The sequence below is a fragment of the Gasterosteus aculeatus genome, chromosome 12 (genome assembly GCF_964276395.1).
Source record: "Gasterosteus aculeatus chromosome 12, fGasAcu3.hap1.1, whole genome shotgun sequence".
Taxonomy (NCBI): Eukaryota; Metazoa; Chordata; class Actinopteri; order Perciformes; family Gasterosteidae; genus Gasterosteus; species Gasterosteus aculeatus.
In genome coordinates, this window is record NC_135700.1 from 614,540 (window position 1) to 640,677 (window position 26,138).

The 26,138-nt window shown below is 36.5% G+C and overlaps 1 long non-coding RNA gene and 40 other non-coding genes across 41 annotated transcripts; all 41 read left to right on the forward strand.

Annotated features, from left to right (window-relative positions):
* The first annotated feature begins 229 nt into the window (after positions 1–229).
* On the forward strand, positions 230–370 carry LOC144385536 (U4 spliceosomal RNA). The gene has a single exon (XR_013451796.1). It is a non-coding gene; the product is annotated as a U4 spliceosomal RNA (small nuclear RNA).
* A 475-nt stretch (positions 371–845) lies between these two features.
* On the forward strand, positions 846–986 carry LOC144385537 (U4 spliceosomal RNA). The gene has a single exon (XR_013451797.1). It is a non-coding gene; the product is annotated as a U4 spliceosomal RNA (small nuclear RNA).
* Positions 987–1,470: 484 nt separating this feature from the next.
* LOC144385538 (U4 spliceosomal RNA) lies at positions 1,471–1,611 on the forward strand. The gene has a single exon (XR_013451798.1). It is a non-coding gene; the product is annotated as a U4 spliceosomal RNA (small nuclear RNA).
* A 730-nt stretch (positions 1,612–2,341) lies between these two features.
* Positions 2,342–3,536, forward strand: LOC144385323 (uncharacterized). Its single transcript, XR_013451555.1, has 3 exons — positions 2,342–3,007; positions 3,151–3,327; positions 3,424–3,536. It is a non-coding gene; the product is annotated as an uncharacterized LOC144385323 (long non-coding RNA).
* Positions 3,537–4,326: 790 nt separating this feature from the next.
* On the forward strand, positions 4,327–4,467 carry LOC144385539 (U4 spliceosomal RNA). The gene has a single exon (XR_013451799.1). It is a non-coding gene; the product is annotated as a U4 spliceosomal RNA (small nuclear RNA).
* A 485-nt stretch (positions 4,468–4,952) lies between these two features.
* Positions 4,953–5,093, forward strand: LOC144385540 (U4 spliceosomal RNA). The gene has a single exon (XR_013451800.1). It is a non-coding gene; the product is annotated as a U4 spliceosomal RNA (small nuclear RNA).
* Positions 5,094–5,578: 485 nt separating this feature from the next.
* LOC144385541 (U4 spliceosomal RNA) lies at positions 5,579–5,719 on the forward strand. Its single transcript, XR_013451801.1, has one exon. It is a non-coding gene; the product is annotated as a U4 spliceosomal RNA (small nuclear RNA).
* Positions 5,720–6,204: 485 nt separating this feature from the next.
* On the forward strand, positions 6,205–6,345 carry LOC144385542 (U4 spliceosomal RNA). The gene has a single exon (XR_013451802.1). It is a non-coding gene; the product is annotated as a U4 spliceosomal RNA (small nuclear RNA).
* A 485-nt stretch (positions 6,346–6,830) lies between these two features.
* On the forward strand, positions 6,831–6,971 carry LOC144385543 (U4 spliceosomal RNA). The gene has a single exon (XR_013451803.1). It is a non-coding gene; the product is annotated as a U4 spliceosomal RNA (small nuclear RNA).
* Positions 6,972–7,446: 475 nt separating this feature from the next.
* On the forward strand, positions 7,447–7,587 carry LOC144385544 (U4 spliceosomal RNA). The gene has a single exon (XR_013451804.1). It is a non-coding gene; the product is annotated as a U4 spliceosomal RNA (small nuclear RNA).
* Positions 7,588–8,072: 485 nt separating this feature from the next.
* On the forward strand, positions 8,073–8,213 carry LOC144385546 (U4 spliceosomal RNA). The gene has a single exon (XR_013451806.1). It is a non-coding gene; the product is annotated as a U4 spliceosomal RNA (small nuclear RNA).
* A 475-nt stretch (positions 8,214–8,688) lies between these two features.
* On the forward strand, positions 8,689–8,829 carry LOC144385607 (U4 spliceosomal RNA). The gene has a single exon (XR_013451868.1). It is a non-coding gene; the product is annotated as a U4 spliceosomal RNA (small nuclear RNA).
* A 476-nt stretch (positions 8,830–9,305) lies between these two features.
* LOC144385547 (U4 spliceosomal RNA) lies at positions 9,306–9,446 on the forward strand. Its single transcript, XR_013451807.1, has one exon. It is a non-coding gene; the product is annotated as a U4 spliceosomal RNA (small nuclear RNA).
* A 463-nt stretch (positions 9,447–9,909) lies between these two features.
* On the forward strand, positions 9,910–10,050 carry LOC144385548 (U4 spliceosomal RNA). The gene has a single exon (XR_013451808.1). It is a non-coding gene; the product is annotated as a U4 spliceosomal RNA (small nuclear RNA).
* A 485-nt stretch (positions 10,051–10,535) lies between these two features.
* Positions 10,536–10,676, forward strand: LOC144385549 (U4 spliceosomal RNA). Its single transcript, XR_013451809.1, has one exon. It is a non-coding gene; the product is annotated as a U4 spliceosomal RNA (small nuclear RNA).
* Positions 10,677–11,151: 475 nt separating this feature from the next.
* On the forward strand, positions 11,152–11,292 carry LOC144385550 (U4 spliceosomal RNA). The gene has a single exon (XR_013451810.1). It is a non-coding gene; the product is annotated as a U4 spliceosomal RNA (small nuclear RNA).
* Positions 11,293–11,777: 485 nt separating this feature from the next.
* Positions 11,778–11,918, forward strand: LOC144385551 (U4 spliceosomal RNA). Its single transcript, XR_013451811.1, has one exon. It is a non-coding gene; the product is annotated as a U4 spliceosomal RNA (small nuclear RNA).
* Positions 11,919–12,403: 485 nt separating this feature from the next.
* LOC144385552 (U4 spliceosomal RNA) lies at positions 12,404–12,544 on the forward strand. Its single transcript, XR_013451812.1, has one exon. It is a non-coding gene; the product is annotated as a U4 spliceosomal RNA (small nuclear RNA).
* A 485-nt stretch (positions 12,545–13,029) lies between these two features.
* LOC144385553 (U4 spliceosomal RNA) lies at positions 13,030–13,170 on the forward strand. Its single transcript, XR_013451813.1, has one exon. It is a non-coding gene; the product is annotated as a U4 spliceosomal RNA (small nuclear RNA).
* Positions 13,171–13,645: 475 nt separating this feature from the next.
* Positions 13,646–13,786, forward strand: LOC144385588 (U4 spliceosomal RNA). Its single transcript, XR_013451849.1, has one exon. It is a non-coding gene; the product is annotated as a U4 spliceosomal RNA (small nuclear RNA).
* A 485-nt stretch (positions 13,787–14,271) lies between these two features.
* Positions 14,272–14,412, forward strand: LOC144385554 (U4 spliceosomal RNA). The gene has a single exon (XR_013451814.1). It is a non-coding gene; the product is annotated as a U4 spliceosomal RNA (small nuclear RNA).
* Positions 14,413–14,875: 463 nt separating this feature from the next.
* LOC144385555 (U4 spliceosomal RNA) lies at positions 14,876–15,016 on the forward strand. Its single transcript, XR_013451815.1, has one exon. It is a non-coding gene; the product is annotated as a U4 spliceosomal RNA (small nuclear RNA).
* A 475-nt stretch (positions 15,017–15,491) lies between these two features.
* Positions 15,492–15,632, forward strand: LOC144385557 (U4 spliceosomal RNA). Its single transcript, XR_013451817.1, has one exon. It is a non-coding gene; the product is annotated as a U4 spliceosomal RNA (small nuclear RNA).
* A 463-nt stretch (positions 15,633–16,095) lies between these two features.
* On the forward strand, positions 16,096–16,236 carry LOC144385558 (U4 spliceosomal RNA). The gene has a single exon (XR_013451818.1). It is a non-coding gene; the product is annotated as a U4 spliceosomal RNA (small nuclear RNA).
* Positions 16,237–16,699: 463 nt separating this feature from the next.
* On the forward strand, positions 16,700–16,840 carry LOC144385579 (U4 spliceosomal RNA). The gene has a single exon (XR_013451840.1). It is a non-coding gene; the product is annotated as a U4 spliceosomal RNA (small nuclear RNA).
* A 484-nt stretch (positions 16,841–17,324) lies between these two features.
* On the forward strand, positions 17,325–17,465 carry LOC144385559 (U4 spliceosomal RNA). The gene has a single exon (XR_013451819.1). It is a non-coding gene; the product is annotated as a U4 spliceosomal RNA (small nuclear RNA).
* A 304-nt stretch (positions 17,466–17,769) lies between these two features.
* Positions 17,770–17,910, forward strand: LOC144385560 (U4 spliceosomal RNA). The gene has a single exon (XR_013451820.1). It is a non-coding gene; the product is annotated as a U4 spliceosomal RNA (small nuclear RNA).
* Positions 17,911–18,395: 485 nt separating this feature from the next.
* On the forward strand, positions 18,396–18,536 carry LOC144385561 (U4 spliceosomal RNA). Its single transcript, XR_013451822.1, has one exon. It is a non-coding gene; the product is annotated as a U4 spliceosomal RNA (small nuclear RNA).
* A 303-nt stretch (positions 18,537–18,839) lies between these two features.
* LOC144385562 (U4 spliceosomal RNA) lies at positions 18,840–18,980 on the forward strand. The gene has a single exon (XR_013451823.1). It is a non-coding gene; the product is annotated as a U4 spliceosomal RNA (small nuclear RNA).
* Positions 18,981–19,465: 485 nt separating this feature from the next.
* On the forward strand, positions 19,466–19,606 carry LOC144385563 (U4 spliceosomal RNA). The gene has a single exon (XR_013451824.1). It is a non-coding gene; the product is annotated as a U4 spliceosomal RNA (small nuclear RNA).
* Positions 19,607–20,091: 485 nt separating this feature from the next.
* LOC144385564 (U4 spliceosomal RNA) lies at positions 20,092–20,232 on the forward strand. The gene has a single exon (XR_013451825.1). It is a non-coding gene; the product is annotated as a U4 spliceosomal RNA (small nuclear RNA).
* Positions 20,233–20,535: 303 nt separating this feature from the next.
* LOC144385565 (U4 spliceosomal RNA) lies at positions 20,536–20,676 on the forward strand. The gene has a single exon (XR_013451826.1). It is a non-coding gene; the product is annotated as a U4 spliceosomal RNA (small nuclear RNA).
* Positions 20,677–21,161: 485 nt separating this feature from the next.
* Positions 21,162–21,302, forward strand: LOC144385589 (U4 spliceosomal RNA). The gene has a single exon (XR_013451850.1). It is a non-coding gene; the product is annotated as a U4 spliceosomal RNA (small nuclear RNA).
* Positions 21,303–21,787: 485 nt separating this feature from the next.
* On the forward strand, positions 21,788–21,928 carry LOC144385566 (U4 spliceosomal RNA). Its single transcript, XR_013451827.1, has one exon. It is a non-coding gene; the product is annotated as a U4 spliceosomal RNA (small nuclear RNA).
* Positions 21,929–22,412: 484 nt separating this feature from the next.
* On the forward strand, positions 22,413–22,553 carry LOC144385568 (U4 spliceosomal RNA). The gene has a single exon (XR_013451829.1). It is a non-coding gene; the product is annotated as a U4 spliceosomal RNA (small nuclear RNA).
* A 463-nt stretch (positions 22,554–23,016) lies between these two features.
* On the forward strand, positions 23,017–23,157 carry LOC144385569 (U4 spliceosomal RNA). Its single transcript, XR_013451830.1, has one exon. It is a non-coding gene; the product is annotated as a U4 spliceosomal RNA (small nuclear RNA).
* A 485-nt stretch (positions 23,158–23,642) lies between these two features.
* Positions 23,643–23,783, forward strand: LOC144385570 (U4 spliceosomal RNA). Its single transcript, XR_013451831.1, has one exon. It is a non-coding gene; the product is annotated as a U4 spliceosomal RNA (small nuclear RNA).
* Positions 23,784–24,086: 303 nt separating this feature from the next.
* LOC144385571 (U4 spliceosomal RNA) lies at positions 24,087–24,227 on the forward strand. The gene has a single exon (XR_013451832.1). It is a non-coding gene; the product is annotated as a U4 spliceosomal RNA (small nuclear RNA).
* A 485-nt stretch (positions 24,228–24,712) lies between these two features.
* Positions 24,713–24,853, forward strand: LOC144385615 (U4 spliceosomal RNA). Its single transcript, XR_013451875.1, has one exon. It is a non-coding gene; the product is annotated as a U4 spliceosomal RNA (small nuclear RNA).
* A 485-nt stretch (positions 24,854–25,338) lies between these two features.
* LOC144385572 (U4 spliceosomal RNA) lies at positions 25,339–25,479 on the forward strand. The gene has a single exon (XR_013451833.1). It is a non-coding gene; the product is annotated as a U4 spliceosomal RNA (small nuclear RNA).
* Positions 25,480–25,782: 303 nt separating this feature from the next.
* Positions 25,783–25,923, forward strand: LOC120813829 (U4 spliceosomal RNA). The gene has a single exon (XR_005711059.2). It is a non-coding gene; the product is annotated as a U4 spliceosomal RNA (small nuclear RNA).
* Positions 25,924–26,138: the final 215 nt, after the last annotated feature.

A 26,138-nucleotide genomic window follows, 5' to 3' on the forward strand; every position in this document is an offset into this window, starting at 1 on the left:
ATTTTAGATTTCTTCTAACATCTTTATAAAACTCCTCAAATTCCAAATTGATTGTTTGTCACGGTAGGCTCTTAACGTTGATAGTACTAAGGATACTTTGTTGCCATATCCAGCAATAACTCTCATAACATGGACTGGGCGTGGTTCCATGCTGTAAGGTTAGAGAAATGCACCATTTGTTTCAGGAGTGTTACACCAGGTACTGGTTGATACTTTTGTAGCCATAGGCATCCTTTTGCAGAGGCAATTTCATAGTCTATGAAGTTTACTGAGACGTGATTATTGCTGGTTGAAAACTTTAACCCAATACCCGCCAAAGATGACTTGAAATATAGTCAGCTGAGGCAATTTTTGTTAGTCTCTAAGGAGACTTCAGATGATATGTCAATAGTAAGCTGAATTCGACATCGCGAAAAATGAGATCTTAAGTTGTTGTCTAGTGTTCTCTCTACAATTTTAGATTTGTTTTAACATCTTTAGAAATCTTGTCAAATTCCTTATTCATTGGTTGTCACGGAGACGTCACATTTTATGTCAATGGTAAACTTTAATCGACATGAGGTTTATCGCTCTCAAATAAACAGAAAATGAGTTTCCAAAATTGTGCTGTAGTGTTCTGTCAACAATTTTAGATTTCTTCTAACATCTTTAGAAAACTCTTCAAATTCCAAATTGATTGTTTGTCACGGTAGGCTCTTAACGTTGATAGTACTAAGGATACTTTGTTGCCATATCCAGCAATAATATGGACTGGGCGTGGTTCCATGCTGTAAGGTTAGAAAAATGCACCATTTGTTTCAGGAGTGTTACACCAGGTACTGGTTGATACTTTTGTAGCCATAGGCATCCTTTTGCAGAGGCAATTTCATAGTCTATGAAGTTTACTGAGACGTGATTATTGCTGGTTGAAAACTTTAACCCAATACCCGCCAAAGATGACTTGAAATATAGTCAGCTGAGGCAATTTTTGTTAGTCTCTAAGGAGACTTCAGATGATATGTCAATAGTAAGCTGAATTCGACATCGCGAAAAATGAGATCTTAAGTTGTTGTCTAGTGTTCTCTCTACAATTTTAGATTTGTTTTAACATCTTTAGAAATCTTGTCAAATTCCTTATTCATTGGTTGTCACGGAGACGTCACATTTTATGTCAATGGTAAACTTTAATCGACATGAGGTTTATCGCTCTCAAATAAACAGAAAATGAGTTTCCAAAATTGTGCTGTAGTGTTCTGTCAACAATTTTAGATTTCTTCTAACATCTTTATAAAACTCCTCAAATTCCAAATTGATTGTTTGTCACGGTAGGCTCTTAACGTTGATAATACTAAGGATACTTTGTTGCCATATCCAGCAATAACTCTCATAACATGGACTGGGCGTGGTTCCATGCTGTAAGGTTAGAGAAATGCACCATTTGTTTCAGGAGTGTTACACCAGGTACTGGTTGATACTTTTGTAGCCATAGGCATCCTTTTGCAGAGGCAATTTCATAGTCTATGAAGTTTACTGAGACGTGATTATTGCTGGTTGAAAACTTTAACCCAATACCCGCCAAAGATGACTTGAAATATAGTCAGCTGAGGCAATTTTTGTTAGTCTCTAAGGAGACTTCAGATGATATGTAAATAGTAAGCTGAATTCGACATCGCGGAAAATGAGCTTCTTAAGTTGTTGTCTAGTGTTCTCTCTACAATTTTAGATTTGTTTTAACATCTTTAGAAATCTTGTCAAATTCCTTATTCATTGGTTGTCACGGAGACGTCGCATTTTATGTCAATGGTAAACTTTAATCGACATGAGGTTTATCGCTCTCAAATAAACAGAAAATGAGTTTCCAAAATTGTGCTGTAGTGTTCTGTCAACAATTTTAGATTTCTTCTAACATCTTTATAAAACTCCTCAAATTCCAAATTGATTGTTTGTCACGGTAGGCTCTTAACGTTGATAATACTAAGGATACTTTGTTGCCATATCCAGCAATAACTCTCATAACATGGACTGGGCGTGGTTCCATGCTGTAAGGTTAGAGAAATGCACCATTTGTTTCAGGAGTGTTACACCTGGGGCCTGTTTCAATAAGGAGGTTCAACCAACTCTGAGTTAAAACTTGAACTCTGAGTTGACTTACCCTGAGATGGGAAACTCTGAGTTTTCGGTTACAGAACAGCTGAAATGAGTTAGTTCAATCAACTCTGAGTTGACCTACTCTGAGTTAAGCGCGTGCACCACAACTATAAAAAGCCATTATCAATGGAGCGCAGATATTACGAGTCACCATGGCAACAGCGCCAGACAAAAAGAGGTCTTCATATTTTTCATCAGCAGAACTGGATGTGCTTATGCAAGCATATGGAGAGTACGAACATATATTTAAAAAAAAAAAGCAACACGGCTGCAGCGGCGAAGGACAGAGAGTTAGCTTGGGAGAAAATAGCTGCTCGAGTCAATGCGTAAGTTTACATTTGAATTACTGTTATACAGTGTTGTGTGTAATTAATTTCTATGTAATCTAAAAACTGTAATTTAATTCCGTAATTTAAAGTAAAATCTGATGTAATTGCATTAAATGCTGCATAAACTATAAAGCAATTCTGTATAAAACAATAGTGGATTTAACATCAAATTTTAAAAGATATATTTTTTCAAGAATAATTCATGCAATTGTATAATGTTTATTTGAAAGCATTAAAAGTGCAGTTTCTTGTCTCTCCTTGTATTGTTCAAGTGGTTGAGGTTGATATGGGATTTAGAAAGTAATTAGTAATAAGTAGACCAATACTTTCTAGAGATAGTCATTATTACATTAATCTAATTACACTGTTGAAGAAGCCAGTTGTAGTTAGTAATATAAGTGACTTGCCCAACTGTTATAATATCAGAAGTGAAACTGGAAGAACAGTGTGTTATTCAACCTAATTTTAATTTTCATGTAGGTGCAATCCTGCAGGCATTAAAAGAACATGGCAGCAGCTGAAAATGAAATATAAAAACATAATTCAATCAGGTAAGGCTTGAACATATCATGGTTGTAGTCTACCTGACTTTACAAACATTTGACATATAAATAACTAAATAGCATCCAGTGTCTAGCAGTGCAGCAGCATTTTTGACATGGGTCTAAATGTTCATTCTCATTTGACTACTCAGCCAACAGAAAGAAGGCAGAGGCTCGCAAAACGGGGGGAGGACCTGCACCACCACCTCTGACAAATGCAGAGGAGATGGCCCTGAGCCTGAATGCTGGAAGGCCAATGGCTGAGGGAATTCTTGGAGGGACTTCATCAGAGCCAGTCACTCCAGAAGATTTAAGTGCCTTCATAAAATGTAAGAGGTCTACCTATGTGTTGTGTTTTTATATAGGCTATTTGCGATATTTCCATTTATTTTACTTTGGGGTGGGTTTTTCGTTGGTCCCAACAGATTCTGATGGTAAAATTAGTCTTTTGGAGCCTCCTGTCCCAACAGAACCACAGGCAGTTGTAAGTAGCCTACTCAATACACCAGAAATTATTACAAATAGTGTTAGCTCTCACGGGTTTGTGCCCAGGAAACAGCACAAAAATTCGGAGAAAGCGCTTAAGAGCGAGGCACACTTTCCTTACAACTCTGCAAACAGTAGCCTTACTGATATGTTCTGCATCCCCAATGTTATACAGAAAACTACCATTTGCAAAGAAACGTAATGCAACGCAAAGCATCTGCTCGGATGTTAGAGCACGGCCGCGATGGCTGATGTTTCTGATGTAAGGATGGATGAGATTATGGATGTATCTTATTGACTGTAAAGAAAAACGGTACCGCTCAAATAAAAATGAATATGGATATGACAAAAAATCCACTCTGGGTCTCAAAATCCTCTCCCGACGTAAATGCAACTCCCTACGGATTAATGCAGCCTCTTCATCCACAGGATCGTCCATAAAAGGACATGCCATTTCATTCACTTGATTTGATGCGCTCTGCGTGACTGAAATGTGCGCAATGAATGAATACCGAAAGAATGAATGAGGTGATTAAATACCACTTCCTCTTTAAAAAAGGGGAGGAGACGAAATAAACTCTGGGTTTCCCGAAGAAAACCTGCTCCCGACCAGGTTAGGTTCACAGAGTAAGTTGCCATGGTAACTGACTCTGAGTATAAGTTACCTCTCTTTCTGAAACAGGCTTGTCTTACTCTGCTTTCTCAGGTTTAACATACCTCCCATTCTGAAACAGAAAACTCAGAGTTTCCCTCATTTCAGGGTTAACATACTCAGAGTTTTCACTTAACCTCCTTTCTGAAACAGGCCCCAGGTACTGGTTGATACTTTTGTAGCCATAGGCATCCTTTTGCAGAGGCAATTTCATAGTCTATGAAGTTTACTGAGACGTGATTATTGCTGGTTGAAAACTTTAACCCAATACCCGCCAAAGATGACTTGAAATATAGTCAGCTGAGGCAATTTTTGTTAGTCTCTAAGGAGACTTCAGATGATATGTCAATAGTAAGCTGAATTCGACATCGCGGAAAATGAGCTTCTTAAGTTGTTGTCTAGTGTTCTCTCTACAATTTTAGATTTGTTTTAACATCTTTAGAAATCTTGTCAAATTCCTTATTCATTGGTTGTCACGGAGACGTCACATTTTATGTCAATGGTAAACTTTAATCGACATGAGGTTTATCGCTCTCAAATAAACAGAAAATGAGTTTCCAAAATTGTGCTGTAGTGTTCTGTCAACAATTTTAGATTTCTTCTAACATCTTTATAAAACTCCTCAAATTCCAAATTGATTGTTTGTCACGGTAGGCTCTTAACGTTGATAGTACTAAGGATACTTTGTTGCCATATCCAGCAATAACTCTCATAACATGGACTGGGCGTGGTTCCATGCTGTAAGGTTAGAGAAATGCACCATTTGTTTCAGGAGTGTTACACCAGGTACTGGTTGATACTTTTGTAGCCATAGGCATCCTTTTGCAGAGGCAATTTCATAGTCTATGAAGTTTACTGAGACGTGATTATTGCTGGTTGAAAACTTTAACCCAATACCCGCCAAAGATGACTTGAAATATAGTCAGCTGAGGCAATTTTTGTTAGTCTCTAAGGAGACTTCAGATGATATGTCAATAGTAAGCTGAATTCGACATCGCGAAAAATGAGCTTCTTAAGTTGTTGTCTAGTGTTCTCTCTACAATTTTAGATTTGTTTTAACATCTTTAGAAATCTTGTCAAATTCCTTATTCATTGGTTGTCACGGAGACGTCGCATTTTATGTCAATGGTAAACTTTAATCGACATGAGGTTTATCGCTCTCAAATAAACAGAAAATGAGTTTCCAAAATTGTGCTGTAGTGTTCTGTCAACAATTTTAGATTTCTTCTAACATCTTTATAAAACTCCTCAAATTCCAAATTGATTGTTTGTCACGGTAGGCTCTTAACGTTGATAGTACTAAGGATACTTTGTTGCCATATCCAGCAATAACTCTCATAACATGGACTGGGCGTGGTTCCATGCTGTAAGGTTAGAGAAATGCACCATTTGTTTCAGGAGTGTTACACCAGGTACTGGTTGATACTTTTGTAGCCATAGGCATCCTTTTGCAGAGGCAATTTCATAGTCTATGAAGTTTACTGAGACGTGATTATTGCTGGTTGAAAACTTTAACCCAATACCCGCCAAAGATGACTTGAAATATAGTCAGCTGAGGCAATTTTTGTTAGTCTCTAAGGAGACTTCAGATGATATGTCAATAGTAAGCTGAATTTGACATCGCGAAAAATGAGCTTCTTAAGTTGTTGTCTAGTGTTCTCTCTACAATTTTAGATTTGTTTTAACATCTTTAGAAATCTTGTCAAATTCCTTATTCATTGGTTGTCACGGAGACGTCGCATTTTATGTCAATGGTAAACTTTAATCGACATGAGGTTTATCGCTCTCAAATAAACAGAAAATGAGTTTCCAAAATTGTGCTGTAGTGTTCTGTCAACAATTTTAGATTTCTTCTAACATCTTTATAAAACTCCTCAAATTCCAAATTGATTGTTTGTCACGGTAGGCTCTTAACGTTGATAGTACTAAGGATACTTTGTTGCCATATCCAGCAATAACTCTCATAACATGGACTGGGCGTGGTTCCATGCTGTAAGGTTAGAGAAATGCACCATTTGTTTCAGGAGTGTTACACCAGGTACTGGTTGATACTTTTGTAGCCATAGGCATCCTTTTGCAGAGGCAATTTCATAGTCTATGAAGTTTACTGAGACGTGATTATTGCTGGTTGAAAACTTTAACCCAATACCCGCCAAAGATGACTTGAAATATAGTCAGCTGAGGCAATTTTTGTTAGTCTCTAAGGAGACTTCAGATGATATGTCAATAGTAAGCTGAATTCGACATCGCGAAAAATGAGCTTCTTAAGTTGTTGTCTAGTGTTCTCTCTACAATTTTAGATTTGTTTTAACATCTTTAGAAATCTTGTCAAATTCCTTATTCATTGGTTGTCACGGAGACGTCGCATTTTATGTCAATGGTAAACTTTAATCGACATGAGGTTTATCGCTCTCAAATAAACAGAAAATGAGTTTCCAAAATTGTGCTGTAGTGTTCTGTCAACAATTTTAGATTTCTTCTAACATCTTTATAAAACTCCTCAAATTCCAAATTGATTGTTTGTCACGGTAGGCTCTTAACGTTGATAGTACTAAGGATACTTTGTTGCCATATCCAGCAATAACTCTCATAACATGGACTGGGCGTGGTTCCATGCTGTAAGGTTAGAGAAATGCACCATTTGTTTCAGGAGTGTTACACCAGGTACTGGTTGATACTTTTGTAGCCATAGGCATCCTTTTGCAGAGGCAATTTCATAGTCTATGAAGTTTACTGAGACGTGATTATTGCTGGTTGAAAACTTTAACCCAATACCCGCCAAAGATGACTTGAAATATAGTCAGCTGAGGCAATTTTTGTTAGTCTCTAAGGAGACTTCAGATGATATGTCAATAGTAAGCTGAATTCGACATCGCGAAAAATGAGATCTTAAGTTGTTGTCTAGTGTTCTCTCTACAATTTTAGATTTGTTTTAACATCTTTAGAAATCTTGTCAAATTCCTTATTCATTGGTTGTCACGGAGACGTCACATTTTATGTCAATGGTAAACTTTAATCGACATGAGGTTTATCGCTCTCAAATAAACAGAAAATGAGTTTCCAAAATTGTGCTGTAGTGTTCTGTCAACAATTTTAGATTTCTTCTAACATCTTTAGAAAACTCTTCAAATTCCAAATTGATTGTTTGTCACGGTAGGCTCTTAACGTTGATAGTACTAAGGATACTTTGTTGCCATATCCAGCAATAATATGGACTGGGCGTGGTTCCATGCTGTAAGGTTAGAAAAATGCACTATTTGTTTCAGGAGTGTTACACCAGGTACTGGTTGATACTTTTGTAGCCATAGGCATCCTTTTGCAGAGGCAATTTCATAGTCTATGAAGTTTACTGAGACGTGATTATTGCTGGTTGAAAACTTTAACCCAATACCCGCCAAAGATGACTTGAAATATAGTCAGCTGAGGCAATTTTTGTTAGTCTCTAAGGAGACTTCAGATGATATGTCAATAGTAAGCTGAATTCGACATCGCGAAAAATGAGCTTCTTAAGTTGTTGTCTAGTGTTCTCTCTACAATTTTAGATTTGTTTTAACATCTTTAGAAATCTGGTCAAATTCCTTATTCATTGGTTGTCACGGAGACGTCGCATTTTATGTCAATGGTAAACTTTAATCGACATGAGGTTTATCGCTCTCAAATAAACAGAAAATGAGTTTCCAAAATTGTGCTGTAGTGTTCTGTCAACAATTTTAGATTTCTTCTAACATCTTTATAAAACTCCTCAAATTCCAAATTGATTGTTTGTCACGGTAGGCTCTTAACGTTGATAGTACTAAGGATACTTTGTTGCCATATCCAGCAATAACTCTCATAACATGGACTGGGCGTGGTTCCATGCTGTAAGGTTAGAGAAATGCACCATTTGTTTCAGGAGTGTTACACCAGGTACTGGTTGATACTTTTGTAGCCATAGGCATCCTTTTGCAGAGGCAATTTCATAGTCTATGAAGTTTACTGAGACGTGATTATTGCTGGTTGAAAACTTTAACCCAATACCCGCCAAAGATGACTTGAAATATAGTCAGCTGAGGCAATTTTTGTTAGTCTCTAAGGAGACTTCAGATGATATGTCAATAGTAAGCTGAATTCGACATCGCGAAAAATGAGATCTTAAGTTGTTGTCTAGTGTTCTCTCTACAATTTTAGATTTGTTTTAACATCTTTAGAAATCTTGTCAAATTCCTTATTCATTGGTTGTCACGGAGACGTCACATTTTATGTCAATGGTAAACTTTAATCGACATGAGGTTTATCGCTCTCAAATAAACAGAAAATGAGTTTCCAAAATTGTGCTGTAGTGTTCTGTCAACAATTTTAGATTTCTTCTAACATCTTTAGAAAACTCTTCAAATTCCAAATTGATTGTTTGTCACGGTAGGCTCTTAACGTTGATAGTACTAAGGATACTTTGTTGCCATATCCAGCAATAATATGGACTGGGCGTGGTTCCATGCTGTAAGGTTAGAAAAATGCACCATTTGTTTCAGGAGTGTTACACCAGGTACTGGTTGATACTTTTGTAGCCATAGGCATCCTTTTGCAGAGGCAATTTCATAGTCTATAAAGTTTACTGAGACGTGATTATTGCTGGTTGAAAACTTTAACCCAATACCCGCCAAAGATGACTTGAAATATAGTCAGCTGAGGCAATTTTTGTTAGTCTCTAAGGAGACTTCAGATGATATGTCAATAGTAAGCTGAATTCGACATCGTGAAAAATGAGCTTCTTAAGTTGTTGTCTAGTGTTCTCTCTACAATTTTAGATTTTTTTTAACATCTTTAGAAATCTTGTCAAATTCCTTATTCATTGGTTGTCACGGAGACGTCGCATTTTATGTCAATGGTAAACTTTAATCGACATGAGGTTTATCGCTCTCAAATAAACAGAAAATGAGTTTCCAAAATTGTGCTGTAGTGTTCTGTCAACAATTTTAGATTTCTTCTAACATCTTTAGAAAACTCTTCAAATTCCAAATTGATTGTTTGTCACGGTAGGCTCTTAACGTTGATAGTACTAAGGATACTTTGTTGCCATATCCAGCAATAATATGGACTGGGCGTGGTTCCATGCTGTAAGGTTAGAAAAATGCACTATTTGTTTCAGGAGTGTTACACCAGGTACTGGTTGATACTTTTGTAGCCATAGGCATCCTTTTGCAGAGGCAATTTCATAGTCTATGAAGTTTACTGAGACGTGATTATTGCTGGTTGAAAACTTTAACCCAATACCCGCCAAAGATGACTTGAAATATAGTCAGCTGAGGCAATTTTTGTTAGTCTCTAAGGAGACTTCAGATGATATGTCAATAGTAAGCTGAATTCGACATCGCGAAAAATGAGCTTCTTAAGTTGTTGTCTAGTGTTCTCTCTACAATTTTAGATTTGTTTTAACATCTTTAGAAATCTGGTCAAATTCCTTATTCATTGGTTGTCACGGAGACGTCGCATTTTATGTCAATGGTAAACTTTAATTGACATGAGGTTTATCGCTCTCAAATAAACAGAAAATGAGTTTCCAAAATTGTGCTGTAGTGTTCTGTCAACAATTTTAGATTTCTTCTAACATCTTTATAAAACTCCTCAAATTCCAAATTGATTGTTTGTCACGGTAGGCTCTTAACGTTGATAGTACTAAGGATACTTTGTTGCCATATCCAGCAATAACTCTCATAACATGGACTGGGCGTGGTTCCATGCTGTAAGGTTAGAGAAATGCACCATTTGTTTCAGGAGTGTTACACCAGGTACTGGCATCCTTTTGCAGAGGCAATTTCATAGTCTATGAAGTTTACTGAGACGTGATTATTGCTGGTTGAAAACTTTAACCCAATACCCGCCAAAGATGACTTGAAATATAGTCAGCTGAGGCAATTTTTGTTAGTCTCTAAGGAGACTTCAGATGATATGTCAATAGTAAGCTGAATTCGACATTGCGAAAAATGAGCTTCTTAAGTTGTTGTCTAGTGTTCTCTCTACAATTTTAGATTTGTTTTAACATCTTTAGAAATCTTGTCAAATTCCTTATTCATTGGTTGTCACGGAGACGTCACATTTTATGTCAATGGTAAACTTTAATCGACATGAGGTTTATCGCTCTCAAATAAACAGAAAATGAGTTTCCAAAATTGTGCTGTAGTGTTCTGTCAACAATTTTAGATTTCTTCTAACATCTTTATAAAACTCCTCAAATTCCAAATTGATTGTTTGTCACGGTAGGCTCTTAACGTTGATAGTACTAAGGATACTTTGTTGCCATATCCAGCAATAACTCTCATAACATGGACTGGGCGTGGTTCCATGCTGTAAGGTTAGAGAAATGCACCATTTGTTTCAGGAGTGTTACACCAGGTACTGGTTGATACTTTTGTAGCCATAGGCATCCTTTTGCAGAGGCAATTTCATAGTCTATGAAGTTTACTGAGACGTGATTATTGCTGGTTGAAAACTTTAACCCAATACCCGCCAAAGATGACTTGAAATATAGTCAGCTGAGGCAATTTTTGTTAGTCTCTAAGGAGACTTCAGATGATATGTCAATAGTAAGCTGAATTCGACATCGCGAAAAATGAGATCTTAAGTTGTTGTCTAGTGTTCTCTCTACAATTTTAGATTTGTTTTAACATCTTTAGAAATCTTGTCAAATTCCTTATTCATTGGTTGTCACGGAGACGTCACATTTGATGTCAATGGTAAACTTTAATCGACATGAGGTTTATCGCTCTCAAATAAACAGAAAATGAGTTTCCAAAATTGTGCTGTAGTGTTCTGTCAACAATTTTAGATTTCTTCTAACATCTTTAGAAAACTCTTCAAATTCCAAATTGATTGTTTGTCACGGTAGGCTCTTAACGTTGATAGTACTAAGGATACTTTGTTGCCATATCCAGCAATAATATGGACTGGGCGTGGTTCCATGCTGTAAGGTTAGAAAAATGCACCATTTGTTTCAGGAGTGTTACACCAGGTACTGGTTGATACTTTTGTAGCCATAGGCATCCTTTTGCAGAGGCAATTTCATAGTCTATGAAGTTTACTGAGACGTGATTATTGCTGGTTGAAAACTTTAACCCAATACCCGCCAAAGATGACTTGAAATATAGTCAGCTGAGGCAATTTTTGTTAGTCTCTAAGGAGACTTCAGATGATATGTCAATAGTAAGCTGAATTCGACATCGCGAAAAATGAGCTTCTTAAGTTGTTGTCTAGTGTTCTCTCTACAATTTTAGATTTGTTTTAACATCTTTAGAAATCTTGTCAAATTCCTTATTCATTGGTTGTCACGGAGACGTCGCATTTTATGTCAATGGTAAACTTTAATCGACATGAGGTTTATCGCTCTCAAATAAACAGAAAATGAGTTTCCAAAATTGTGCTGTAGTGTTCTGTCAACAATTTTAGATTTCTTCTAACATCTTTATAAAACTCCTCAAATTCCAAATTGATTGTTTGTCACGGTAGGCTCTTAACGTTGATAGTACTAAGGATACTTTGTTGCCATATCCAGCAATAACTCTCATAACATGGAATGGGCGTGGTTCCATGCTGTAAGGTTAGAGAAATGCACCATTTGTTTCAGGAGTGTTACACCAGGTACTGGTTGATACTTTTGTAGCCATAGGCATCCTTTTGCAGAGGCAATTTCATAGTCTATGAAGTTTACTGAGACGTGATTATTGCTGGTTGAAAACTTTAACCCAATACCCGCCAAAGATGACTTGAAATATAGTCAGCTGAGGCAATTTTTGTTAGTCTCTAAGGAGACTTCAGATGATATGTCAATAGTAAGCTGAATTCGACATCGCGGAAAATGAGCTTCTTAAGTTGTTGTCTAGTGTTCTCTCTACAATTTTAGATTTGTTTTAACATCTTTAGAAATCTTGTCAAATTCCTTATTCATTGGTTGTCACGGAGACGTCACATTTTATGTCAATGGTAAACTTTAATCGACATGAGGTTTATCGCTCTCAAATAAACATAAAATGAGTTTCCAAAATTGTGCTGTAGTGTTCTGTCAACAATTTTAGATTTCTTCTAACATCTTTAGAAAACTCTTCAAATTCCAAATTGATTGTTTGTCACGGTAGGCTCTTAACGTTGATAGTACTAAGGATACTTTGTTGCCATATCCAGCAATAACTCTCATAACATGGACTGGGCGTGGTTCCATGCTGTAAGGTTAGAGAAATGCACCATTTGTTTCAGGAGTGTTACACCAGGTACTGGTTGATACTTTTGTAGCCATAGGCATCCTTTTGCAGAGGCAATTTCATAGTCTATGAAGTTTACTGAGACGTGATTATTGCTGGTTGAAAACTTTAACCCAATACCCGCCAAAGATGACTTGAAATATAGTCAGCTGAGGCAATTTTTGTTAGTCTCTAAGGAGACTTCAGATGATATGTCAATAGTAAGCTGAATTCGACATCGCGAAAAATGAGCTTCTTAAGTTGTTGTCTAGTGTTCTCTCTACAATTTTAGATTTGTTTTAACATCTTTAGAAATCTTGTCAAATTCCTTATTCATTGGTTGTCACGGAGACGTCGCATTTTATGTCAATGGTAAACTTTAATCGACATGAGGTTTATCGCTCTCAAATAAACAGAAAATGAGTTTCCAAAATTGTGCTGTAGTGTTCTGTCAACAATTTTAGATTTCTTCTAACATCTTTATAAAACTCCTCAAATTCCAAATTGATTGTTTGTCACGGTAGGCTCTTAACGTTGATAGTACTAAGGATACTTTGTTGCCATATCCAGCAATAACTCTCATAACATGGACTGGGCGTGGTTCCATGCTGTAAGGTTAGAGAAATGCACCATTTGTTTCAGGAGTGTTACACCAGGTACTGGTTGATACTTTTGTAGCCATAGGCATCCTTTTGCAGAGGCAATTTCATAGTCTATGAAGTTTACTGAGACGTGATTATTGCTGGTTGAAAACTTTAACCCAATACCCGCCAAAGATGACTTGAAATATAGTCAGCTGAGGCAATTTTTGTTAGTCTCTAAGGAGACTTCAGATGATATGTCAATAGTAAGCTGAATTCGACATCGCGAAAAATGAGATCTTAAGTTGTTGTCTAGTGTTCTCTCTACAATTTTAGATTTGTTTTAACATCTTTAGAAATCTTGTCAAATTCCTTATTCATTGGTTGTCACGGAGACGTCACATTTTATGTCAATGGTAAACTTTAATCGACATGAGGTTTATCGCTCTCAAATAAACAGAAAATGAGTTTCCAAAATTGTGCTGTAGTGTTCTGTCAACAATTTTAGATTTCTTCTAACATCTTTAGAAAACTCTTCAAATTCCAAATTGATTGTTTGTCACGGTAGGCTCTTAACGTTGATAGTACTAAGGATACTTTGTTGCCATATCCAGCAATAATATGGACTGGGCGTGGTTCCATGCTGTAAGGTTAGAAAAATGCACCATTTGTTTCAGGAGTGTTACACCAGGTACTGGTTGATACTTTTGTAGCCATAGGCATCCTTTTGCAGAGGCAATTTCATAGTCTATGAAGTTTACTGAGACGTGATTATTGCTGGTTGAAAACTTTAACCCAATACCCGCCAAAGATAACTTGAAATATAGTCAGCTGAGGCAATTTTTGTTAGTCTCTAAGGAGACTTCAGATGATATGTCAATAGTAAGCTGAATTCGACATCGCGAAAAATGAGCTTCTTAAGTTGTTGTCTAGTGTTCTCTCTACAATTTTAGATTTTTTTTAACATCTTTAGAAATCTTGTCAAATTCCTTATTCATTGGTTGTCACGGAGACGTCGCATTTTATGTCAATGGTAAACTTTAATCGACATGAGGTTTATCGCTCTCAAATAAACAGAAAATGAGTTTCCAAAATTGTGCTGTAGTGTTCTGTCAACAATTTTAGATTTCTTCTAACATCTTTATAAAACTCCTCAAATTCCAAATTGATTGTTTGTCACGGTAGGCTCTTAACGTTGATAGTACTAAGGATACTTTGTTGCCATATCCAGCAATAACTCTCATAACATGGACAGGGCGTGGTTCCATGCTGTAAGGTTAGAGAAATGCACCATTTGTTTCAGGAGTGTTACACCAGGTACTGGTTGATACTTTTGTAGCCATAGGCATCCTTTTGCAGAGGCAATTTCATAGTCTATGAAGTTTACTGAGACGTGATTATTGCTGGTTGAAAACTTTAACCCAATACCCGCCAAAGATGACTTGAAATATAGTCAGCTGAGGCAATTTTTGTTAGTCTCTAAGGAGACTTCAGATGATATGTCAATAGTAAGCTGAATTCAACATCGCGAAAAATGAGCTTCTTAAGTTGTTGTCTAGTGTTCTCTCTACAATTTTAGATTTGTTTTAACATCTTTAGAAATCTTGTCAAATTCCTTATTCATTGGTTTTCACGGAGACGTTGCATTTTATGTCAATGGTAAACTTTAATCGACATGAGGTTTATCGCTCTCAAATAAACAGAAAATGAGTTTCCAAAATTGTGCTGTAGTGTTCTGTCAACAATTTTAGATTTCTTCTAACATCTTTAGAAAACTCTTCAAATTCCAAATTGATTGTTTGTCACGGTAGGCTCTTAACGTTGATAGTACTAAGGATACTTTGTTGCCATATCCAGCAATAACTCTCATAACATGGACTGGGCGTGGTTCCATGCTGTAAGGTTAGAGAAATGCACCATTTGTTTCAGGAGTGTTACACCAGGTACTGGCATCCTTTTGCAGAGGCAATTTCATAGTCTATGAAGTTTACTGAGACGTGATTATTGCTGGTTGAAAACTTTAACCCAATACCCGCCAAAGATGACTTGAAATATAGTCAGCTGAGGCAATTTTTGTTAGTCTCTAAGGAGACTTCAGATGATATGTCAATAGTAAGCTGAATTCGACATCGCGAAAAATGAGATCTTAAGTTGTTGTCTAGTGTTCTCTCTACAATTTTAGATTTGTTTTAACATCTTTAGAAATCTTGTCAAATTCCTTATTCATTGGTTGTCACGGAGACGTCACATTTTATGTCAATGGTAAACTTTAATCGACATGAGGTTTATCGTTCTCAAATAAACAGAAAATGAGTTTCCAAAATTGTGCTGTAGTGTTCTGTCAACAATTTTAGATTTCTTCTAACATCTTTAGAAAACTCTTCAAATTCCAAATTGATTGTTTGTCACGGTAGGCTCTTAACGTTGATAGTACTAAGGATACTTTGTTGCCATATCCAGCAATAATATGGACTGGGCGTGGTTCCATGCTGTAAGGTTAGAAAAATGCACCATTTGTTTCAGGAGTGTTACACCAGGTACTGGTTGATGCTTTTGTAGCCATAGGCATCCTTTTGCAGAGGCAATTTCATAGTCTATGAAGTTTACTGAGACGTGATTATTGCTGGTTGAAAACTTTAACCCAATACCCGCCAAAGATGACTTGAAATATAGTCAGCTGAGGCAATTTTTGTTAGTCTCTAAGGAGACTTCAGATGATATGTCAATAGTAAGCTGAATTCGACATCGCGAAAAATGAGCTTCTTAAGTTGTTGTCTAGTGTTCTCTCTACAATTTTAGATTTGTTTTAACATCTTTAGAAATCTTGTCAAATTCCTTATTCATTGGTTTTCACGGAGACGTTGCATTTTATGTCAATGGTAAACTTTAATCGACATGAGGTTTATCGCTCTCAAATAAACAGAAAATGAGTTTCCAAAATTGTGCTGTAGTGTTCTGTCAACAATTTTAGATTTCTTCTAACATCTTTAGAAAACTCTTCAAATTCCAAATTGATTGTTTGTCACGGTAGGCTCTTAACGTTGATAGTACTAAGGATACTTTGTTGCCATATCCAGCAATAACTCTCATAACATGGACTGGGCGTGGTTCCATGCTGTAAGGTTAGAGAAATGCACCATTTGTTTCAGGAGTGTTACACCAGGTACTGGCATCCTTTTGCAGAGGCAATTTCATAGTCTATGAAGTTTACTGAGACGTGATTATTGCTGGTTGAAAACTTTAACCCAATACCCGCCAAAGATGACTTGAAATATAGTCAGCTGAGGCAATTTTTGTTAGTCTCTAAGGAGACTTCAGATGATATGTCAATAGTAAGCTGAATTCGACATCGCGAAAAATGAGCTTCTTAAGTTGTTGTCTAGTGTTCTCTCTACAATTTTAGATTTGTTTTAACATCTTTAGAAATCTTGTCAAATTCCTTATTCATTGGTTTTCACGGAGACGTTGCATTTTATGTCAATGGTAAACTTTAATCGACATGAGGTTTATCGCTCTCAAATAAACAGAAAATGAGTTTCCAAAATTGTGCTGTAGTGTTCTGTCAACAATTTTAGATTTCTTCTAACATCTTTAGAAAACTCTTCAAATTCCAAATTGATTGTTTGTCACGGTAGGCTCTTAACGTTGATAGTACTAAGGATACTTTGTTGCCATATCCAGCAATAACTCTCATAACATGGACTGGGCGTGGTTCCATGCTGTAAGGTTAGAGAAATGCACCATTTGTTTCAGGAGTGTTACACCAGGTACTGGCATCCTTTTGCAGAGGCAATTTCATAGTCTATGAAGTTTACTGAGACGTGATTATTGCTGGTTGAAAACTTTAACCCAATACCCGCCAAAGATGACTTGAAATATAGTCAGCTGAGGCAATTTGTGTTAGTCTCTAAGGAGACTTCAGATGATATGTCAATAGTAAGCTGAATTCGACATCGCGAAAAATGAGATCTTAAGTTGTTGTCTAGTGTTCTCTCTACAATTTTAGATTTGTTTTAACATCTTTAGAAATCTTGTCAAATTCCTTATTCATTGGTTGTCACGGAGACGTCACATTTTATGTCAATGGTAAACTTTAATCGACATGAGGTTTATCGTTCTCAAATAAACAGAAAATGAGTTTCCAAAATTGTGCTGTAGTGTTCTGTCAACAATTTTAGATTTCTTCTAACATCTTTAGAAAACTCTTCAAATTCCAAATTGATTGTTTGTCACGGTAGGCTCTTAACGTTGATAGTACTAAGGATACTTTGTTGCCATATCCAGCAATAACTCTCATAACATGGACTGGGCGTGGTTCCATGCTGTAAGGTTAGAGAAATGCACCATTTGTTTCAGGAGTGTTACACCAGGTACTGGTTGATACTTTTGTAGCCATAGGCATCCTTTTGCAGAGGCAATTTCATAGTCTATGAAGTTTACTGAGACGTGATTATTGCTGGTTGAAAACTTTAACCCAATACCCGCCAAAGATGACTTGAAATATAGTCAGCTGAGGCAATTTTTGTTAGTCTCTAAGGAGACTTCAGATGATATGTCAATAGTAAGCTGAATTCGACATTGCGAAAAATGAGCTTCTTAAGTTGTTGTCTAGTGTTCTCTCTACAATTTTAGATTTGTTTTAACATCTTTAGAAATCTTGTCAAATTCCTTATTCATTGGTTGTCACGGTAGGCTCTTAACGTTGATAGTACTAAGGATACTTTGTTGCCATATCCAGCAATAATATGGACTGGGCGTGGTTCCATGCTGTAAGGTTAGAAAAATGCACCATTTGTTTCAGGAGTGTTACACCAGGTACTGGTTGATGCTTTTGTAGCCATAGGCATCCTTTTGCAGAGGCAATTTCATAGTCTATGAAGTTTACTGAGACGTGATTATTGCTGGTTGAAAACTTTAACCCAATACCCGCCAAAGATGACTTGAAATATAGTCAGCTGAGGCAATTTTTGTTAGTCTCTAAGGAGACTTCAGATGATATGTCAATAGTAAGCTGAATTCGACATCGCGAAAAATGAGCTTCTTAAGTTGTTGTCTAGTGTTCTCTCTACAATTTTAGATTTTTTTTAACATCTTTAGAAATCTTGTCAAATTCCTTATTCATTGGTTGTCACGGAGACGTCGCATTTTATGTCAATGGTAAACTTAAATCGACATGAGGTTTATCGCTCTCAAATAAACAGAAAATGAGTTTCCAAAATTGTGCTGTAGTGTTCTGTCAACAATTTTAGATTTCTTCTAACATCTTTAGAAAACTCCTCAAATTCCAAATTGATTGTTTGTCACGGTAGGCTCTTAACGTTGATAGTACTAAGGATACTTTGTTGCCATATCCAGCAATAACTCTCATAACATGGACTGGGCGTGGTTCCATGCTGTAAGGTTAGAGAAATGCACCATTTGTTTCAGGAGTGTTACACCAGGTACTGGTTGATACTTTTGTAGCCATAGGCATCCTTTTGCAGAGGCAATTTCATAGTCTATGAAGTTTACTGAGACGTGATTATTGCTGGTTGAAAACTTTAACCCAATACCCGCCAAAGATGACTTGAAATATAGTCAGCTGAGGCAATTTTTGTTAGTCTCTAAGGAGACTTCAGATAATATGTCAATAGTAAGCTGAATTCGACATCGCGAAAAATGAGATCTTAAGTTGTTGTCTAGTGTTCTCTCTACAATTTTATATTTGTTTTAACATCTTTAGAAATCTTGTCAAATTCCAAATTGATTGTTTGTCACGGTAGGCTCTTAACGTTGATAGTACTAAGGATACTTTGTTGCCATATCCAGCAATAATATGGACTGGGCGTGGTTCCATGCTGTAAGGTTAGAAAAATGCACCATTTGTTTCAGGAGTGTTACACCAGGTACTGGTTGATGCTTTTGTAGCCATAGGCATCCTTTTGCAGAGGCAATTTCATAGTCTATGAAGTTTACTGAGACGTGATTATTGCTGGTTGAAAACTTTAACCCAATACCCGCCAAAGATGACTTGAAATATAGTCAGCTGAGGCAATTTTTGTTAGTCTCTAAGGAGACTTCAGATGATATGTCAATAGTAAGCTGAATTCGACATCGCGAAAAATGAGCTTCTTAAGTTGTTGTCTAGTGTTCTCTCTACAATTTTAGATTTTTTTTAACATCTTTAGAAATCTTGTCAAATTCCTTATTCATTGGTTGTCACGGAGACGTCGCATTTTATGTCAATGGTAAACTTTAATCGACATGAGGTTTATCGCTCTCAAATAAACAGAAAATGAGTTTCCAAAATTGTGCTGTAGTGTTCTGTCAACAATTTTAGATTTCTTCTAACATCTTTATAAAACTCCTCAAATTCCAAATTGATTGTTTGTCACGGTAGGCTCTTAACGTTGATAGTACTAAGGATACTTTGTTGCCATATCCAGCAATAACTCTCATAACATGGACTGGGCGTGGTTCCATGCTGTAAGGTTAGAGAAATGCACCATTTGTTTCAGGAGTGTTACACCAGGTACTGGTTGATACTTTTGTAGCCATAGGCATCCTTTTGCAGAGGCAATTTCATAGTCTATGAAGTTTACTGAGACGTGATTATTGCTGGTTGAAAACTTTAACCCAATACCCGCCAAAGATGACTTGAAATATAGTCAGCTGAGGCAATTTTTGTTAGTCTCTAAGGAGACTTCAGATGATATGTCAATAGTAAGCTGAATTCGACATCGCGAAAAATGAGCTTCTTAAGTTGTTGTCTAGTGTTCTCTCTACAATTTTAGATTTGTTTTAACATCTTTAGAAATCTTGTCAAATTCCTTATTCATTGGTTGTCACGGAGACGTCACATTTTATGTCAATGGTAAACTTTAATCGACATGAAGTTTATCGCTCTCAAATAAACAGAAAATGAGTTTCCAAAATTGTGCTGTAGTGTTCTGTCAACAATTTTAGATTTCTTCTAACATCTTTATAAAACTCCTCAAATTCCAAATTGATTGTTTGTCACGGTAGGCTCTTAACGTTGATAGTACTAAGGATACTTTGTTGCCATATCCAGCAAAAACTCTCATAACATGGACTGGGCGTGGTTCCATGCTGTAAGGTTAGAGAAATGCACCATTTGTTTCAGGAGTGTTACACCAGGTACTGGTTGATACTTTTGTAGCCATAGGCATCCTTTTGCAGAGGCAATTTCATAGTCTATGAAGTTTACTGAGACGTGATTATTGCTGGTTGAAAACTTTAACCCAATACCCGCCAAAGATGACTTGAAATATAGTCAGCTGAGGCAATTTTTGTTAGTCTCTAAGGAGACTTCAGATAATATGTCAATAGTAAGCTGAATTCGACATCGCGAAAAATGAGATCTTAAGTTGTTGTCTAGTGTTCTCTCTACAATTTTATATTTGTTTTAACATCTTTAGAAATCTTGTCAAATTCCAAATTGATTGTTTGTCACGGTAGGCTCTTAACGTTGATAGTACTAAGGATACTTTGTTGCCATATCCAGCAATAATATGGACTGGGCGTGGTTCCATGCTGTAAGGTTAGAAAAATGCACCATTTGTTTCAGGAGTGTTACACCAGGTACTGGTTGATGCTTTTGTAGCCATAGGCATCCTTTTGCAGAGGCAATTTCATAGTCTATGAAGTTTACTGAGACGTGATTATTGCTGGTTGAAAACTTTAACCCAATACCCGCCAAAGATGACTTGAAATATAGTCAGCTGAGGCAATTTTTGTTAGTCTCTAAGGAGACTTCAGATGATATGTCAATAGTAAGCTGAATTCGACATCGCGAAAAATGAGCTTCTTAAGTTGTTGTCTAGTGTTCTCTCTACAATTTTAGATTTTTTTTAACATCTTTAGAAATCTTGTCAAATTCCTTATTCATTGGTTGTCACGGAGACGTCGCATTTTATGTCAATGGTAAACTTTAATCGACATGAGGTTTATCGCTCTCAAATAAACAGAAAATGAGTTTCCAAAATTGTGCTGTAGTGTTCTGTCAACAATTTTAGATTTCTTCTAACATCTTTATAAAACTCCTCAAATTCCAAATTGATTGTTTGTCACGGTAGGCTCTTAACGTTGATAGTACTAAGGATACTTTGTTGCCATATCCAGCAATAACTCTCATAACATGGACTGGGCGTGGTTCCATGCTGTAAGGTTAGAGAAATGCACCATTTGTTTCAGGAGTGTTACACCAGGTACTGGTTGATACTTTTGTAGCCATAGGCATCCTTTTGCAGAGGCAATTTCATAGTCTATGAAGTTTACTGAGACGTGATTATTGCTGGTTGAAAACTTTAACCCAATACCCGCCAAAGATGACTTGAAATATAGTCAGCTGAGGCCATTTTTGTTAGTCTCTAAGGAGACTTCAGATGATATGTCAATAGTAAGCTGAATTTGACATCGCGAAAAATGAGCTTCTTAAGTTGTTGTCTAGTGTTCTCTCTACAATTTTAGATTTGTTTTAACATCTTTAGAAATCTTGTCAAATTCCTTATTCATTGGTTGTCACGGAGACGTCACATTTTATGTCAATGGTAAACTTTAATCGACATGAGGTTTATCGCTCTCAAATAAACAGAAAATGAGTTTCCAAAATTGTGCTGTAGTGTTCTGTCAACAATTTTAGATTTCTTCTAACATCTTTATAAAACTCCTCAAATTCCAAATTGATTGTTTGTCACGGTAGGCTCTTAACGTTGATAGTACTAAGGATACTTTGTTGCCATATCCAGCAATAACTCTCATAACATGGACTGGGCGTGGTTCCATGCTGTAAGGTTAGAGAAATGCACCATTTGTTTCAGGAGTGTTACACCAGGTACTGGTTGATACTTTTGTAGCCATAGGCATCCTTTTGCAGAGGCAATTTCATAGTCTATGAAGTTTACTGAGACGTGATTATTGCTGGTTGAAAACTTTAACCCAATACCCGCCAAAGATGACTTGAAATATAGTCAGCTGAGGCAATTTTTGTTAGTCTCTAAGGAGACTTCAGATGATATGTCAATAGTAAGCTGAATTCGACATCGCGAAAAATGAGATCTTAAGTTGTTGTCTAGTGTTCTCTCTACAATTTTAGATTTGTTTTAACATCTTTAGAAATCTTGTCAAATTCCTTATTCATTGGTTGTCACGGAGACGTCGCATTTTATGTCAATGGTAAACTTTAATCGACATGAGGTTTATCGCTCTCAAATAAACAGAAAATGAGTTTCCAAAATTGTGCTGTAGTGTTCTGTCAACAATTTTAGATTTCTTCTAACATCTTTATAAAACTCCTCAAATTCCAAATTGATTGTTTGTCACGGTAGGCTCTTAACGTTGATAGTACTAAGGATACTTTGTTGCCATATCCAGCAATAACTCTCATAACATGGACAGGGCGTGGTTCCATGCTGTAAGGTTAGAGAAATGCACCATTTGTTTCAGGAGTGTTACACCAGGTACTGGTTGATACTTTTGTAGCCATAGGCATCCTTTTGCAGAGGCAATTTCATAGTCTATGAAGTTTACTGAGACGTGATTATTGCTGGTTGAAAACTTTAACCCAATACCCGCCAAAGATGACTTGAAATATAGTCAGCTGAGGCAATTTTTGTTAGTCTCTAAGGAGACTTCAGATGATATGTCAATAGTAAGCTGAATTCGACATCGCGAAAAATGAGCTTCTTAAGTTGTTGTCTAGTGTTCTCTCTACAATTTTAGATTTGTTTTAACATCTTTAGAAATCTTGTCAAATTCCTTATTCATTGGTTTTCACGGAGACGTTGCATTTTATGTCAATGGTAAACTTTAATCGACATGAGGTTTATCGCTCTCAAATAAACAGAAAATGAGTTTCCAAAATTGTGCTGTAGTGTTCTGTCAACAATTTTAGATTTCTTCTAACATCTTTAGAAAACTCTTCAAATTCCAAATTGATTGTTTGTCACGGTAGGCTCTTAACGTTGATAGTACTAAGGATACTTTGTTGCCATATCCAGCAATAACTCTCATAACATGGACTGGGCGTGGTTCCATGCTGTAAGGTTAGAGAAATGCACCATTTGTTTCAGGAGTGTTACACCAGGTACTGGCATCCTTTTGCAGAGGCAATTTCATAGTCTATGAAGTTTACTGAGACGTGATTATTGCTGGTTGAAAACTTTAACCCAATACCCGCCAAAGATGACTTGAAATATAGTCAGCTGAGGCAATTTTTGTTAGTCTCTAAGGAGACTTCAGATGATATGTCAATAGTAAGCTGAATTCGACATTGCGAAAAATGAGCTTCTTAAGTTGTTGTCTAGTGTTCTCTCTACAATTTTAGATTTGTTTTAACATCTTTAGAAATCTTGTCAAATTCCTTATTCATTGGTTGTCACGGAGACGTCACATTTTATGTCAATGGTAAACTTTAATCGACATGAGGTTTATCGCTCTCAAATAAACAGAAAATGAGTTTCCAAAATTGTGCTGTAGTGTTCTGTCAACAATTTTAGATTTCTTCTAACATCTTTATAAAACTCCTCAAATTCCAAATTGATTGTTTGTCACGGTAGGCTCTTAACGTTGATAGTACTAAGGATACTTTGTTGCCATATCCAGCAATAACTCTCATAACATGGACTGGGCGTGGTTCCATGCTGTAAGGTTAGAGAAATGCACCATTTGTTTCAGGAGTGTTACACCAGGTACTGGTTGATACTTTTGTAGCCATAGGCATCCTTTTGCAGAGGCAATTTCATAGTCTATGAAGTTTACTGAGACGTGATTATTGCTGGTTGAAAACTTTAACCCAATACCCGCCAAAGATGACTTGAAATATAGTCAGCTGAGGCAATTTTTGTTAGTCTCTAAGGAGACTTCAGATAATATGTCAATAGTAAGCTGAATTCGACATCGCGAAAAATGAGATCTTAAGTTGTTGTCTAGTGTTCTCTCTACAATTTTATATTTGTTTTAACATCTTTAGAAATCTTGTCAAATTCCAAATTGATTGTTTGTCACGGTAGGCTCTTAACGTTGATAGTACTAAGGATACTTTGTTGCCATATCCAGCAATAATATGGACTGGGCGTGGTTCCATGCTGTAAGGTTAGAAAAATGCACCATTTGTTTCAGGAGTGTTACACCAGGTACTGGTTGATGCTTTTGTAGCCATAGGCATCCTTTTGCAGAGGCAATTTCATAGTCTATGAAGTTTACTGAGACGTGATTATTGCTGGTTGAAAACTTTAACCCAATACCCGCCAAAGATGACTTGAAATATAGTCAGCTGAGGCAATTTTTGTTAGTCTCTAAGGAGACTTCAGATGATATGTCAATAGTAAGCTGAATTCGACATCGCGAAAAATGAGCTTCTTAAGTTGTTGTCTAGTGTTCTCTCTACAATTTTAGATTTTTTTTAACATCTTTAGAAATCTTGTCAAATTCCTTATTCATTGGTTGTCACGGAGACGTCGCATTTTATGTCAATGGTAAACTTTAATCGACATGAGGTTTATCGCTCTCAAATAAACAGAAAATGAGTTTCCAAAATTGTGCTGTAGTGTTCTGTCAACAATTTTAGATTTCTTCTAACATCTTTATAAAACTCCTCAAATTCCAAATTGATTGTTTGTCACGGTAGGCTCTTAACGTTGATAGTACTAAGGATACTTTGTTGCCATATCCAGCAATAACTCTCATAACATGGACTGGGCGTGGTTCCATGCTGTAAGGTTAGAGAAATGCACCATTTGTTTCAGGAGTGTTACACCAGGTACTGGTTGATACTTTTGTAGCCATAGGCATCCTTTTGCAGAGGCAATTTCATAGTCTATGAAGTTTACTGAGACGTGATTATTGCTGGTTGAAAACTTTAACCCAATACCCGCCAAAGATGACTTGAAATATAGTCAGCTGAAGCAATTTTTGTTAGTCTCTAAGGAGACTTCAGATGATATGTCAATAGTAAGCTGAATTCGACATCGCGAAAAATGAGCTTCTTAAGTTGTTGTCTAGTGTTCTCTCTACAATTTTAGATTTGTTTTAACATCTTTAGAAATCTTGTCAAATTCCTTATTCATTGGTTGTCACGGAGACGTCACATTTTATGTCAATGGTAAACTTTAATCGACATGAGGTTTATCGCTCTCAAATAAACAGAAAATGAGTTTCCAAAATTGTGCTGTAGTGTTCTGTCAACAATTTTAGATTTCTTCTAACATCTTTATAAAACTCCTCAAATTCCAAATTGATTGTTTGTCACGGTAGGCTCTTAACGTTGATAGTACTAAGGATACTTTGTTGCCATATCCAGCAATAACTCTCATAACATGGACTGGGCGTGGTTCCATGCTGTAAGGTTAGAGAAATGCACCATTTGTTTCAGGAGTGTTACACCAGGTACTGGTTGATACTTTTGTAGCCATAGGCATCCTTTTGCAGAGGCAATTTCATAGTCTATGAAGTTTACTGAGACGTGATTATTGCTGGTTGAAAACTTTAACCCAATACCCGCCAAAGATGACTTGAAATATAGTCAGCTGAGGCAATTTTTGTTAGTCTCTAAGGAGACTTCAGATAATATGTCAATAGTAAGCTGAATTCGACATCGCGAAAAATGAGATCTTAAGTTGTTGTCTAGTGTTCTCTCTACAATTTTATATTTGTTTTAACATCTTTAGAAATCTTGTCAAATTCCAAATTGATTGTTTGTCACGGTAGGCTCTTAACGTTGATAGTACTAAGGATACTTTGTTGCCATATCCAGCAATAATATGGACTGGGCGTGGTTCCATGCTGTAAGGTTAGAAAAATGCACCATTTGTTTCAGGAGTGTTACACCAGGTACTGGTTGATGCTTTTGTAGCCATAGGCATCCTTTTGCAGAGGCAATTCCATAGTCTATGAAGTTTACTGAGACGTGATTATTGCTGGTTGAAAACTTTAACCCAATACCCGCCAAAGATGACTTGAAATATAGTCAGCTGAGGCAATTTTTGTTAGTCTCTAAGGAGACTTCAGATGATATGTCAATAGTAAGCTGAATTCGACATCGCGAAAAATGAGCTTCTTAAGTTGTTGTCTAGTGTTCTCTCTACAATTTTAGATTTTTTTTAACATCTTTAGAAATCTTGTCAAATTCCTTATTCATTGGTTGTCACGGAGACGTCGCATTTTATGTCAATGGTAAACTTTAATCGACATGAGGTTTATCGCTCTCAAATAAACAG